Raw genomic sequence first — 15,104 nt, forward strand, 5'->3', positions numbered from 1 at the left:
TCTTATGTATGTATTTTTTTTAAATAAAAATCATGGAGGTTTTTTGATATTCATTAACTGAATGTTAGAAACCATGCCTGGTTAAGAAAATCTCATCAATGTAAGGTTCCAGAATAGGTCACCAACTGTCATTCCAATGAAATTTGCATGCAATGCTCCATTTGCAAGAAGTGCTTGTTTATCTTCTCTGGCATTTATTACAGTGATCAAGCAACTGAAATAATCTACATAGTATGCAAACCAGTTCTTTTCCCAGGAAAGTGTTCAGGCTTTTTATATTAAGGAAAAAAAAAAAAAAAAAAGCCTTTCTGTAAGATAGCATAAGAGTTGGATCTTTTCATATGAAATTGTTGTTACTGTCATTGCAGGTGACTAGCCTATTTGGGACAATTAAAAGTTCTGATATTATGAGCTACATTACAGGTTCTGATATTATGGGTTACATCACAGAATTATTTTATAGTGAGTGTGTTTAGTAACGCAAAGGACTGCTTATTTGCTTCATGGTTAATTGGTGCCAATTCTACCAGTGTAACCACAAAGGTGAAAAAAAAAAAAAAAAAAAGAATTTGAGCTTTAGAAAATGGAGATTTGGGAATGAAATGAGTTCTTAGCTGAACTGAATTTCAGGGTGAAAGGTTAGAACATCTGGGAAAAGAAAGTTAACCGTACCTGTATCTTTATAGACATGAACATGAAGATATTGAAGGAGAAAACGACTGTAGTACATTGTTGAAAATCACAGTCTATAAACATATAAAAGGCTCCTTTTAGTCTTGATATGATCTTCTGAAAAAGCATTTCTTATCAGGTAAAATTATTAACTTCAGCTTTATAAAAACAAAAACCACCAGCTTATCAGAAGTTAACTGTTCCCAAATTACATGTTTTGTTGTGGATATTAAGGTGGTGGAAAGTGGTTTAGGCAAGCTTTACAGAATCAGACTCCTTTTTCTACTGTGCTTGATGCAAAATTCTACATGAGAATTGTGTGTCATGGAGAAAAGTCTTATATTTACAGAAGGAAACTTTGCAAAAGGAATAATCTTTTACTAAGTAAAAATATACTTTTTAACAAAATGCACAGTTCATATGGCTTTAATTATAACCTAGGAAAGAACAATATTTTTGAAACAGAACTTTAATAATACTGAAAATTGTCATTGTTGGTCTCTTAATTTACCCATTTAGCCTCGCTGACTTCTCTATTGAGTCACCTCCAGGGAGCAGTTCAGAGCATTAGAACTGAGATTCTGTCCCAGGCTGTCCTCAGGGACTGACTATGGAGCTTGGGGAGACCAGCTAGATATGTAAGGTGCAGATGTGTGGGAAGGAAGAGCAGGCGCATTTCTTCCTATTGTGATATTACAGCAGAGACTAAATGGAAATTATTCCCTTCTGGTGCTCAACACTCCTCCTCAAGTTAACAGGACTATTTGTCAGAATACGTGCTACTTGCATGAATTTTGCAGAGTAACCCATCATTCAGAGGTGCACAACTGGCAGATCACTGACTATTTCATGAAACCATCTTTTTAAAGAGCTTTTACATGATCGAAAGCAGTAATTGCACTTTGAAAATAATAAAGTTAGTGTCCTGTCATTGTTGTGCCATCCACCATTCCTTCAATTGTTATAACCACTCCTTGTGTCTTATCTGAAATTATATTGTAAATTCTCCATGGAAGGATTTGTCTCTTAAAATAACACTTGTACAGAGATTAGCATTTTGGGGTGCTGAACTTTAATGGAGTTTTCTGATCTTGCCATAACATAAAAACTGATCACCAAAGTGTGGAAAATAGATCCAGAAGGCATTTTGAAACCATGCAATCTGTTCCCCCACTCTGAAATAAGTTTAAGACATATGTCAAGAATGATGTTGATATATGTCTAACCTTAAAGATTTCCAGTGATGGAGATCCCACAGCTTCACAAGACAGGTATGTTCAGGTGCTTTAGTGTACAATTACATTATCTTTACTGTATATATTTGCTGATATTTTAGCCTGTATTCCTTTATTCCTTTCTGTAATTTAACATTTCTTGCTCTTTTCACCAGGGATATGGAGAGTATATTATTTCCTTTTATAGCACAAACACTTTTAAGTGTTTGAAGTTGGACCATCTTCCCACTTGGTTGCAAATTAACTCCAAAATAGCAAAGAGAGGTAAAGAAGTTTAGGTAGGCAGGGTAAAGTCAGCAGATGAGACACTGAAATTTTCCTTCCAACCCAGTAAAACCCAGAATCATAAATTGTGTGGATAATTGTTTCAGTTGCATAGTTATAATAGGAGGTGCCTGACAGTGCTTCATGGACCACAGAGGACATCATAGGCATGGTCTCAAGGGCTTTAGAACTAATGTGGATGTTTCCACTTCATTACTTTCAATGGACCAAAGTCTTATCTGTCTGCATTAATGAATGGATACCCCTCTGGAAGAGATGCTACTGGTTATATTCTAATGATGACATAATTAGAGTGCAGAAATAAATGTGAGTGAGAGGACTGCCAGTGGCCATGACTCTAGGGCTCCTTGGTTTGACTGTGCACAAATACAGGTTTACTGAAGCATGGAAAGATAAACTGTATGGTGTTAGAGAGAGTGTCAGAGTGGTAAAAATGATTGCTTCTTATTTAATTATTTATTTATTTGTTGGAATGCACTCAAGCTGAGGTTTTGGAAGGAATATAAATGTTGGATGCTTATTTTTCAACAATATTTTCATTTTAGATGATGTCTGTAATGTAAGATGGAGATCAGTTCACTAAGGTACCTGAGTAACTAAGCATCTACTGCGATAAAATGTGTTAAAATACATTATCCAGAATAATTAGCACTGCTAGTTGTAAAAGTAAGATTAAATGTGGTTTAAATGGCTCTTCAAAAGTAAGCAACAGAATGTGCCTACCAAAGGTAGGTTCCTAATAAAAGTAGACCAGAACCAAATTGCCAGTTCTTTTCAAACCATATGTAAACTAGATGTCCTGACTTGCTATCCCATTTGCTACAAAGAATATATTTCTTATGGATTTGAAGTTTTTCTTTTTACATTTATAGATCCAATACTGTTAGTTGAAAAATGTCAGTAGACTAAATGTATAAATGATTTAATCTCTGCTTTTATCATTGGAAGTCATCAAGGTCAAAAGTGCATTTTGCATTCTGCTGTGATCTCTGTGTTCATGTATGATACATAGCTGTCCAAATTACTTATTGTGTACACATTAGCAGAATAATATTTGTGAATTACTGTGGAAGTGTTCCCTCTGCAGCTTGAAGTTTGCTGTTTGCAACTGATTGTTTGCTTTGTGAATTGGCCACTGTGGTCACATCATGTTGTGTTTGCTGCCAACTATCCCCCAGATCCCTGAGCAATTTCCGAGCAGGGTGCAGTAAACTGCAAGCACAGATCGTCAGACCAGTGCACATTCATACATGTATTTATGCAGTTATTTTGGTGAACAATGATTGAAAAAAGAAAATAGTTCTTCATCCAGTTCTGATAAAGAAAAAACAGTATTAATTCATTTGTATGAAGGAACAATTTGATTTTTGTAAATTTCTTTAAGTTCTAGGATAGCATTATATTTTGGCTGGTCTGTATATTCTGTTTCTAAGGCGTAGTGCGTTAGGATCTCGTACATTTTAATGAAAAGAAATATTTTTTCACCTCCTTTTAATCCCCCCAGTACCCAGACCCAGTTCTGACACTTACATAATTTAGCTAGATCTTGCATCTTGTATCCAGTTTATCTTGCTCTGAGGTTCCATAGAAATAACAGGGATCATTTCTGCAGTAACCTGTGATTCGGCTTTACTGAAGGTAGCAGAACTGATCTCCAAGTTGTTATAGAAAAGGTAAATTCACCTACGGATACCCTGAATTTACTGATAGGTTATGTAAGTTAGTGTAATTATTATCCCTTGCTACTTGCATGTAGAACAAAGCCTGAGACTGAGATAGTGCTTAATGAAGGGGAGGCGGTACTGCTGTCACCCAGGATGAGAGATTAGGGTGCAGTGCAACTATTCTTGTGTTAAGTGTCCCACACACTGAACAAAGTCTCAAAGGTCTGGTGGCACCACCAATATATGTCAGCTGATTTCAGTCATCCCATTATATCTGTCCTATGGCCGTGGTATGAGCTAGGCACCCATCTATCCAGAGCAGGAACTTCTGGCAGGTCTAAGAGATTATTAGTTTCTGATTTCCTAGCTGTGCCTTTGTAACTTTCTCTCTCTCTCTCTCTCTCTCTCTCTTTCCCTCTCTTTTAATACAAGCATTGTAATAGCTCTTCTATAGATTTCCAGGTACCATTCTGTTCGCTACACATGTAAGTTTGTCAATTACTTCATTCTTTATTTTTTTTTACTTTCTCAAGATAAAAAAAAAAAAAAAAGAGAGAGAAATTAATGTTCTCGCTTGAAATTTAACTGTGTATTATTTTTGAACCCCATTTCTTATCTTTTAATATGTAGTGATCACAAACGTTATCAAATAAATGTAATTATGAAATCAAAAAGAGTAATTATGAAAATTTTTATGTAACTGATAGTATGGATGTGACTGTTTGGATCCTAAAGTCCAATTGTGGAATGTTTTCAACTTGCCATAAGGTGCCCTTTTAAAGTGTAAACTAAAATAGAATTTCAGCTATATAATTATTCTGATCTAGAGTAAGAAAGTGCATTTTTCAAAATAGCAACTCCCTGTCCTAAACTGTGTGATCTAGTTTAGGAGCTGCCCACCATGCAGACATATCTTTCTGCTCTCTAACCAACTTGGGTTGGCAGGGTACTCTGCACAACTCCTGATAGCCAGGCTCACTCCTTTCATAAAGGTGCAAATCTGCAAGGGATATTTCATTGTGCCTTATACGTTTCAACATATTCAGTCATTGTAGTCTTGATTGTCCTTCTCTAGATGCAACTTTATTCAGTATTTCAGATTTTTACATGTAATAAGCCTTAGAAAGTAAAAGATGTAAAATGTATATTGCAGATTATTTTCTGATTGTGCTTTTCTTTTGTTGGCCATTCTGATATGAATAAGCTCTAGAAATGGGTGCAATTGTTGTACAGTTTTAACAGTTATTTCTGTAGTTTGCTGCCTATTCAATGGCACAATTCATAGAAGCTGGACTCTAGAGCACAAATAAAATATGCTTTTTTTCAAGTCAAAGGAATTTTGAGCATTATCAAGATTTGAAGGAACTTATTTAGTATCCATATTCAAAAAAAACACATCCAGGGGTTGTGAAACATCTATTTCTGTGGTGAAAATGTGATGTTTTGAACACATCCTTCTTCCCTACACACCAATACACAAGGTTTTATGAGTGTCTTTCCAACTCAGCCTCATTTTCCAGTGAATAACTAAAAGTATTTCAGTGGCACTGCTTTGCATGTGCTGGCCAGATATCTAGTAAATGTTTTGCTTTATTTCTCCATGGAACAACAAAATTTGGGGTAGCAGAGGTATGAACGTGAACTGAGCTTCTGAAAGGAACATAAGAATATTTAGCTGGGTAAGTGGAGGTTAAAGGTAATTCTGTAACACGATTCCCCCATCTTCACTTTGCTGCAATTCAGCTCTTCAGTCCACTGTGAAAGTGTAATAAAGTTTGAAGATTACATGTTTGATATCTATCATGAATATTAAATTTGCTTATCTTTTATTACTGGAGAAAACTCAAAGTCCACTGCATAGCTTTTTTTCAAACTAACAAGGTTTATTTTGTTAGTTTATTTTGTTACATCAACACATGTAAGCCATTATCTGGAAGGTTTAATTACCATGGATCCTTCTGTGTTTGGATTTTATTTCTGACAAAAAAAAAATCATTATATGTTCATAAAATATTTTTTCTTTGCATCTCAGTTTACAGTATGATAAATTGTTTTGAAAATAGGGGGTTTTGACAGTTCATTTCTCATAATCTGTTTTCCATGCCTCCATAATATGAAAAAAATATATATTTTAAATTAAAAATTGTAAAGTTTCAAATTCTAGGAGACACATACAAGGAATTCTAAGAGTGTCACTTTAAACTTTAAATCACTTCCTATAAGCAAGCAGCTCAAAACATTTGGAATCTTGCAGTTGCCATATACTTGCATTAAAGGAATTTTGGCAGGACCTAACCCCTCTTGCATTCCAGCTTGTCCTCAGATATCAGAGGGGCTTAGATTCTGAGTAATGCACAATTTGGTGCTATAAGTCTGGTTGCACTCAATATACGAAATTATCCCAATCATGGATGCACAAATAGCATAATACACTTTCAGTCTAGTAAATGACCAGTATAGTTTATTACAGGTTCTTTTGGACTGATGATGATAAATACACTGTCTGCAAAGCATGTGCATATACCAGGAATATGACAAACACAACCAACAATACATGTGCTAACTTATGAAACTCAATAGAGACTTAGGTTTCCCAGGGAAGCACTTGTTATAGCCAAGAGTTCAGATCTTACCCAACAGGCATGCCTATGGGGGGAAGAGAAGTTCAGGACATTGACTGATCCCAGAAGTCAGCAATGTCCTTCCAACTTTGCGACGGTCACTTCTCCTACATTTTCCTTCTCTTGAGATATTTTTATACTATTTTCTTACTTTTAGGTGGAGCTTGAGTGACTCTAGTCATACGTGTCTTCGTTGTGATTGGTATAATTTTTTCTCACTTTTGTTTAAAGGTATAGGCTTGGAGAAATTCAGATTGCATGCTCAGTGAGGGGTGGTTGCACCTTGGAGGCAGATAGCCTTTGGGATGGAGGTGTGTTTTGGCGTTATGATGAGATTATAATGAGCAAGGTTCACCCAGAGGACATGATTTGGTTATCAGTTAGACTCAGGTCTGGCCATGAAGTCCATCAGTTCCACGGTACTGTCCAGTTCCCCATCCCTGCAGTGATAGCACAGAGCCTGGCAGCAGTATCTTCACTCCAATCCACCCTCAGTGCTCTATCTCTTAGAGTCAGCACACCAAGTTCCCCTGGTGTTACCAATACCTAAGGTTGCATTCTATGTTGCCAAGGATACTATCATGGAATAGATTTCTTGCATATCTGCCGCATCTCACCCTCGAAGTTTCCTCAACACTGAACCTTCTCTTAAGATGTAGAAAAACATTTACTCTCAATAAGTCACCTCCAGCAATTATTCCATATAATTCACCCCATGACTATAGTCACTCAAGCTTCACAATATTTAGAAGGAATTGGAGATGGGTCTCAAAACATATCACGTGTTTCGTTGTAGCGAGGATTATCAACTACATGGGAAACACATAGACGAGTTAGGTGTTTTACTATAATCCAAATGTTTAACATAGATGGAAATTATCAATACGAAACACAATACAGTGAGTATTAATAAAACAATGGCAGAGTGAAGCAAGTTGTTAAAGATTCCTGTGGCAGTTGACAACCATCAAAAAAAGTGTCCCACCATTTATGTTCTCCATTTTCTTTACTCTTTCCAGTACCAGATGTATTTCTTCTACATCATGATGGACGGTAATCAGAGGGTTTTGTCCATTTTCTCGAACTCACTTCAGCAGATGCTTCAGGTCTTCATGTTGTAGCAGTCTTCCCAACATGGTGAGATTCATTCCAATAGAAGTAGGCAGCAGGTCGTAAATTAGCATGTAGTTGGGTTGTAACAATTGGCAAGAGGTGACAGGAGGTGAGTAATTAAAATAACATCCTAGAATTTTGGAAAAGTTACAAACACAAACATTGGAGTGATTACTTTTATCTACAACTACAGAATCACAACAAGTTCTCATACAAACATATCCTTTCTCAACATATACAAGTACAGTTGCTGGAGTTTTGTTAGGATGTATTTCAAAATGACAAATGTTTTGTTCTGTATACAGACAGATGTCTTGCGCCCTAAGCATGTTATTTTCACAAATGAAGCCTTTTTGTTCATGCACAATAAATGCATTTGCATCAATCTTCTGCCACTTTCCTTCCTTTTTATGGGTCCATAATTTATGTTCCTTAGGATAAAGTATAGTTCCATTATGATTGAGTCCTAATGCAATGATTGGATATATATTGTATACTGTGGCATTGTTTACGGTGAGCATAAAGGTAATAATCTTATTGCTTTCTGCATAATAGGTAAAGTTGACTAATTGCTACTGTGCTTGAAATTCCTCAAATTCTGAAGCCTTATGCCAAATCAATTTTCAAATTTCAATAGGTAAGGTTCCTCCCTCTCCCTTTCTAATAATAGCTGCTTCTACAGACTGTATTCATAACTGCTCTTGGATGAAACTCAAGGCAACGGAGGTATCACCTCGGGTTTTTCTGAGGGCCTTTACAACTAATCGATGATCATTTTCTTTAATTTGTTAACAGTGGGGTAAAATGTCCAATAGAAGCCATTGACTTGCTCTTAAGGCCAATAAGAATGATTTTATTGTTCATTTCAATTTTCTTAGGTCATCTGTAATAGCAGTTATTCTACCCATTAGGACCTCGGCATCTATGTTATTTAATATCCCTAATCCTGTTCCCAGTAACCCAGTGGCATCTTGTGGCATGTGTTGAGATTGTTTGAGAGAATGTCCATGTAACCATGCCAACCAGCCAGTGTGAGCAGTTCTCAAAAAGGTGGTACATTTTGAGTTGATTTCTGAGATATCAATGTGCAGCACTAGTTCTACCCTTTTTAGAGACCAGCTAGGGTTAAAGTGGACTTGTTGTCCCATGTTTTTAATTATGTAAGGACCTGTTTGGAAGATGTGAGGAATTAGCTCAATAGGAGGCTGAGTTGGTAAAAATAACTGTTTAACTTCAGTTTTGAACTGGAGTGCCATGCTGAAATGGCTCTCAAAATTAGTCCAGGAACACATTACAAGCACTGAGCAAGATATAATAAAAGTGTACCAATATTCACATCCATGGGGACAGACATGTACATGATCAAAGTCCTATTTGAGCTTACTCCCAGTAAATTCTGTAGTAATCTGGGAAGCTGTTGTGTGTGTATTCAGCGCTATTTTCAGTTTGGTACCCTATTGAAATGGTATCTCTGCTTTTCCTTATTAGAAATAGAATCTGCTGATCTTTGTCCTCATTTTTTGTAACCCATTCCCATTTAGAAAAGTTAAAACCGTTTCATAATGCTACCACAGACAAACTTAGAAATTTCTGGGGGGGAGTTCCAAATGTGTACCCATTATAGCTAGTGTAAGCATGGATCCATGACCACCCTGTTTAACATGTATTCCATATATTTTATGAATTAATCAGCCTACTCATGTTTGGAATACACTTCAGCCCCATGCATAACCATAGTGGCCAAGTTTAAATTTTCTTTGGTGGAGCATAGTCCCATACTCCCAGTGTATTTAACATAAGCTTGGGACCATGGCCATTCTGGGCCCTTCTGGCTACATTCCAAAAGGAAATGCATTAAGGTGAGGGTAAAACATAGTATTATCAATTCGACCTGCTGTTTTATCATTCTCCAGCTGTCCACATGCAGATCAATCAGGATTCCTGTGAACACAAAATAAAATAAAATATGTTTGATTGTATTCAGCCAGCAGTGTCAAAAAGAAGGTGAGATCCATTCAGTGCACTTTTCCTGAGCAACCTCTGGCTTCCCATGCGTAGGAATTTTGGGGTGTAGTTAGTACCATTGGTATTGTTCCAATCTAAGGCATTTTCACCGGCATGATCTGGCCTGCATAAGAACCAAAAGGGTGTTTCCCTGGTTTTGTACCTGCTTTCGTTACCACATTTATGGCAGAAATGCAAAAAGCTTTCATCTTCAGACAACCATCTCTGCTACATCTATTATTTAATTGATAGATGACATTAGACAGACATTAGACATTTTTTTAGGTAGATGCCATCCAGGTTTGTAAGTTTTAGCAAAATGCTTGACCAACCCATTTGTTCTCTTAACAATACCATTTGCTTGTGGGTAGTATGGGGTGTGAAATACCCACTGGATCCCTTCCTCCTTTGCTCAGTCTTGTACTACCCTGGCTGTAATGTGTGATCCGTTATCACTCTGAATCTCCTCTGGAAGGGGAAGTGTACTAAACCATCCCTTCAGGCTATGGACTGTATTTTCTCCTGTGGCATCTGTAGCATCTCTGGCCATGGTAATTCCTGAGATTACTTCCACCCCAACCATTATGTATTTTTTGCCCCTGAGGGTCATAGTGGGCCACTATAATCAAACTGCCAGGATATGCAGGGGAGACACTTACTTGAGTGGTCTTTGTTAAATTGCAAACAACATTGTGAACAGGCAGTCATGTCTCATTCACACATCTTAACTGATACAGACCATCCTACAGCCTTCCCAGTATAAATCATCTTGTCCAGTGTGACCGCATTTAATGTGTAACCATTCAAGTAAGTGTTCCCATTCTTGATCATCATTTATGACATTAATTTGTTGCAGTCACATAAGGCTGTCTACCTGTTGGTTAAACTGGGCAGTAATCGAGTTTGAATGATCATGTCCCTTCACCCACCCATGTTCATAGAATCATAGAATATCCTGGGTTGGAACGGACCCATAAGGATCATCAAGTCCAACTCCTGGCACCACACAGGTCTACCCAAAAGTTTAGACCATGTGACTAAGTGCACAGTCCAATCTCTTCTTAAATTCAGACAGGCTTGGTGCAGTGACTACTTCACTCAGGAGCCTGTTCCAGTGTGCAACCATCCCCTCAGTGAAGAACCCCTTCCTGATGTCCAGCCTAAACTTCCCCTGCCTCAGCTTAACACCATTCCCACGGGTCCTATCACTGGTAATAATGGAGAATAGGTCACCTGCCTCTCCACTCCCCCTCCCGAGGAAGTTGTAGACTGCGATGAGGTCCCCCCTCAGTCTCCTCTTCTCCAGGCTGAACAGGCCCAGTGACCTCAGCTGCTCCTCATATGTCTTCCCCTCTAGGCCCTTCACCATCTTCGTCACCCTCCTCTGGACACTCTCCAAGTTTCCCATCCTTTTCATACTGTGGTGCCCAGAACTGCACACAGTACTCGAGGTGAGGCCGCACCAGCACAGAGTGGAGCGGGACAATCACTTCCCTCGACCGACTAGCAATGCTGTGCTTGATGCACCCCAGGATACGGTTGGCCCTCCTGGCTGCCAGGGCACACTGCTGGCTCATATTCAACTTGCTGTCAACCACAACCCCCAGATCCCTCTCTGCGGAGCTACTCTCCAGCGTCTCGTCGCCCAGTCTGTGTGTATGGCCAGGGTAGCCCCATTCCAGGTGCAGGACCCGGCACTTGCTTTTGTTAAACTTCATGTGGTTGGTGTGCCCTTGTTCATGGTGTGCCCATGGGCATGGTGTGCCCATGTGTGCCCTTTGTTCTCCTACCTCCAGCAATTGCTTCCGACTATCAGTTTCCCAAACTGGGATTCTGTTTACCTGTCAGTCATTGACTGCACAGTGCCCTATCCATTTGGTGGCTCCCTTAAAAACAGCGTATGAATCAGTGTAAATATTGCTAGCAACATGTTGTGTGGCTAATAAGACTGCTCTAAGTTCCTCCACCTGTGCACTCCCTTTACCTGTTTCATTTAATCTTTGTCCTGTGGCTGATTCTAATGCTACAGCTTTATATTTCCATTGGTCAGGATAACAAAACATGTTTATATTTGGTTACCAGAGATGGTGGTATTTATACAAAGGTTTAAATCGTATCAATTTTATGAAATTCTGGACAATTTCTCTCTAATGAAAAGTTAAAAAAATAAAAAATATATATAAAAAAAGCTTATATGTGTTTAAAAATAATATATATAGCTATAGAAAGAATCTTGAATAAATAACTTTGGTTTGAAGTTTTAAGTACAGCTGCCAGTGAGAAGCTCGGAGAATTTATCTGCTTTGTAAAGAATTAGTATCAGTGCTATTGCTTGAAGTAATTGTGTCTTTAGAGGTTTGTTTGTTTACTTGTTTGTTTCTAGTTAGGATGCAAAGTTGATCTCAGAAGTTGGGCAATGCCAGATTTTTCACTGCATTCTTTCAATTCTAATTTGCCCTGCTTTGGGCTATATGTCATTAAGCAGTCTTTTGATTAAATTATTCCATGTAGCTTATTTCCACAGGATCACTACTCCATTCAGTGCCCAGGATAGAGAGCATGCAGTTAAGTATCAACAGTGACTGTTTTTTCTAATTTCTTCAGAAGTGGCTCTTTGGCATTCAAAACATATTTTGCATATAGAATTTTTCATTTTTTCTTAAGTTTTGCTATTGCACTGGTCACTACATTAGCTGAGTTCTCTACTCAGAAAATGTGCTTTTTTTTTGTGCTGTATTGCTGGCTGAAGACATTATTCTATTTTCCTATGGAAACAGCCACATAAATATTAGAGATTAGGAGCGTCTACTGATTTTGAGTCAAAATTTGAGACACTTAGGTCTAGATTCTTCAAGGTATGTAACATTATCCAGAGCTTTGCATTTTCTAAGAGATGTTGATAAAGAGTGAACTTTCCCAGACCAATGTATATGACCTAGAAAATTAGGAAAACCACTTCACCAGAAATGCCCATCAGTACACCAGCAAATTAGAACAAGACTAAAATTTACCGTGTATGAAATGAGAAGCTGAATACTGGTGATTACGTGGCAAAAGAAAGTTGATTTAAGTACCACATACTGTGTAACAATAGCATAGGAAGAGAAGGAAGAAATAGATTTTCTGGAGTCCTATTGCTTTCACTATGAGCATCTATACTCACACTACAGACTCTTATTTATTTTGCTGGTTCCAACAAAGGAGAAAAGAATAAAAAATGTAATAATTTTTATTGCAAAACCTGATTCACTCCACCACAGACAAATACAACGCATTCCATGTGAAAGAAGCAGTGTTTTTAGTATCTCTACTGTTTTTCTAACTTGGGATTTTTTTGTGTGTGTGCATAACGAATGTTTATGAATGGGTAATATTTCTCACCACAGATTTAAACAGAAGCTTTTGAATTTTTTTAAAGTAACTTTTTTTCTTTGGCAGGGAGAGAGCACCTAGGAATCTTCTTGTGAGAGGTTCTTGTTTTCTTGTTTTCACACTCCTGAAAGAAAAATTACTCCATCTATAAATGTTTTTTTCCTGAATTCAACTTGTTTTTCTGCTGTGCTTTTAACCATTTTGATACTGTCTTTGCTGAGCTTTCTGTTTCCTTTCAAAGTTAGACCCCTAGTGTTTCAAAGCTCGATTTCAGTATATCATATTTTTGCAGTTACTTGTTCGAAGTCTGGAGTTTTTGCTGGTGACATTACAAAATAGAACCCAGGGAAGTTTCTGATTATGTCTGCTGAGTCTAAGGCTGCTTTCCTAGTTAATGTATGACACTGACGTGTTTCTGTTATTCAGTAAGAACAGTTGCTCAGCTGCAGCAAATTCCCTTGCTTGTTAACCACCTTATTTCAATGGGTCCCAGAGTGGCAGTCAGCTGAAGGGAAAAACATCTTTAAATAAAGAGGTTCTGTGCATTTCCAATGAGAGAACAGAGATCATAAAGGAAAATTAGGGAAAGAAGCAGTTACATCTGTTAAAAAAACACAAAGATGGAAGGTAGGAAATGACAATGAAAGATGAAAAGCTGAAGCTAATTTCATTTCCAGAAATCATGTTAAACCAAATCATTTTATGAAGCACTGTTATGTTTCTGTTTTAATTTTAATTCTTTTATACTTACCAGGTAGTATCTTAAACTTTTAAATAATTCAATGGGAGCTTTGGGTACGAAGAGACTGCCCTACCTTGACATTGAAGAACAACTGTTTCCTTCTGGTTGCCCATGGCTGACACTGTGCTCTTGAGGGTTGTGGAGAGCTCCTGCTCCATTCTTCTCAGTCAGGACAAAAAGAGGGAATCCCAGACCGTGGTAGCTCCTAGAGCAACTATGCTAGTGCTTCTTTTTGCACTGCAGGTACAAGCTGCAGCAGACATGTTTTTAATTTTCTATATCCAGGTTGACGCATTTGGCAATATCAGCCTCATGCAATCACAAGCATTCAGTGAAAACAATAGTAGAAATATTGATGAGAAAATAATTTGGTTGAAACTTGGGAGAGGCTGGACAATTAGGAATGTCATGTGGGTATATTTTCTACATTTTTTTTTTTTTTTCCCCCAGTGGTCTGTCATGAGGGGTTGTGATGGGGAACAGGAAGGTCATTTGCTGTTCTGAGTGCTGTTAGAAGGAAAGAAAAAAATCCAAAATGACATAAGAAGTAGGTATAATTCATCACACTATTTCAGTCAGAAATTGCTGCTACGTGGACTCAGACTATCTAATGGCTTTTCACAATCAGCCATCTGTAAGTTTACAATTGATATGGTGCCTGTAGTACTTACGTTTATTTTGAAATACTGTATAATGTCACAGTGTTTGGAAATACCTACAGTGCATACTGTGTAACCATAAACTGTATAAATGTTGGGGAGGATTGAACTGATTGAATTTTCTTAAAAAATAAAATAAATAATAATATTTTTTTAAAAATTGTTGAACCTTGTTGAAGAGGCAAAGCCAGAATGGAATAAGGTTCATCCAAGTCTAGGTAACCTTGTGTGTATCCTTTTAAAGTTGCCCTCACACTGTGAACATTCTTGGTCTTTGAAAAATTGTAACAAACAATCTTGGTGACAACTTTAGTTAATAGATATCAAAAGGGAATGAAAAAAATAGTCATAAGAGAGATTTCATGAGAAGATATAATGGACTAATTCTCTTAAAAGGATCTTCATTCTCCTTTAAGCCTTTCTTTTAACCACTTTATCTATATTTCTTATGTATTGCATTTGTGTGTAAGTACTAGATCAGGACTTAAGACCGAGTCTTTATTTATATAAAGATATTCTGAGACAATAATAACAATTATATAAGTTTGCTAGTTCATTGTTATAGTGGAATAGAAAACCTCCTTCGCAGAAGATGTTCTGAAAGCAAATCCATTAATGTTTGTGAGGTGATGCAAATTTGTAAATGTGGAACATTCTTTGAAAAATTTTGAAGCAGCATCACTTAATCTCATGTCAAATTTATCATATTATTTCAGCTTGAAAAATGGAGAGAGAAT

General features: G+C 37.3%; 1 protein-coding gene and 1 long non-coding RNA gene across 13 annotated transcripts in view; one reads left to right on the forward strand and one right to left on the reverse strand.

The window, feature by feature from the left end:
- RALYL (RALY RNA binding protein like) overlaps positions 1-15,104 on the forward strand; it is a 425,404-nt gene that overhangs the window by 173,962 nt on the left and 236,338 nt on the right. The window lies entirely within an intron of this gene.
- LOC106030559 (uncharacterized) lies at positions 2,786-14,212 on the reverse strand. The gene is made up of 3 exons (XR_001203821.3): positions 13,782-14,212; positions 9,482-9,531; positions 2,786-7,720 (listed from the first exon to the last, which is right to left on the reverse strand). It is a non-coding gene; the product is annotated as an uncharacterized lncRNA (long non-coding RNA).

The sequence above is a fragment of the Anser cygnoides genome, chromosome 2 (genome assembly GCF_040182565.1).
Source record: "Anser cygnoides isolate HZ-2024a breed goose chromosome 2, Taihu_goose_T2T_genome, whole genome shotgun sequence".
In the NCBI taxonomy this organism is placed as follows: Eukaryota; Metazoa; Chordata; class Aves; order Anseriformes; family Anatidae; genus Anser; species Anser cygnoides.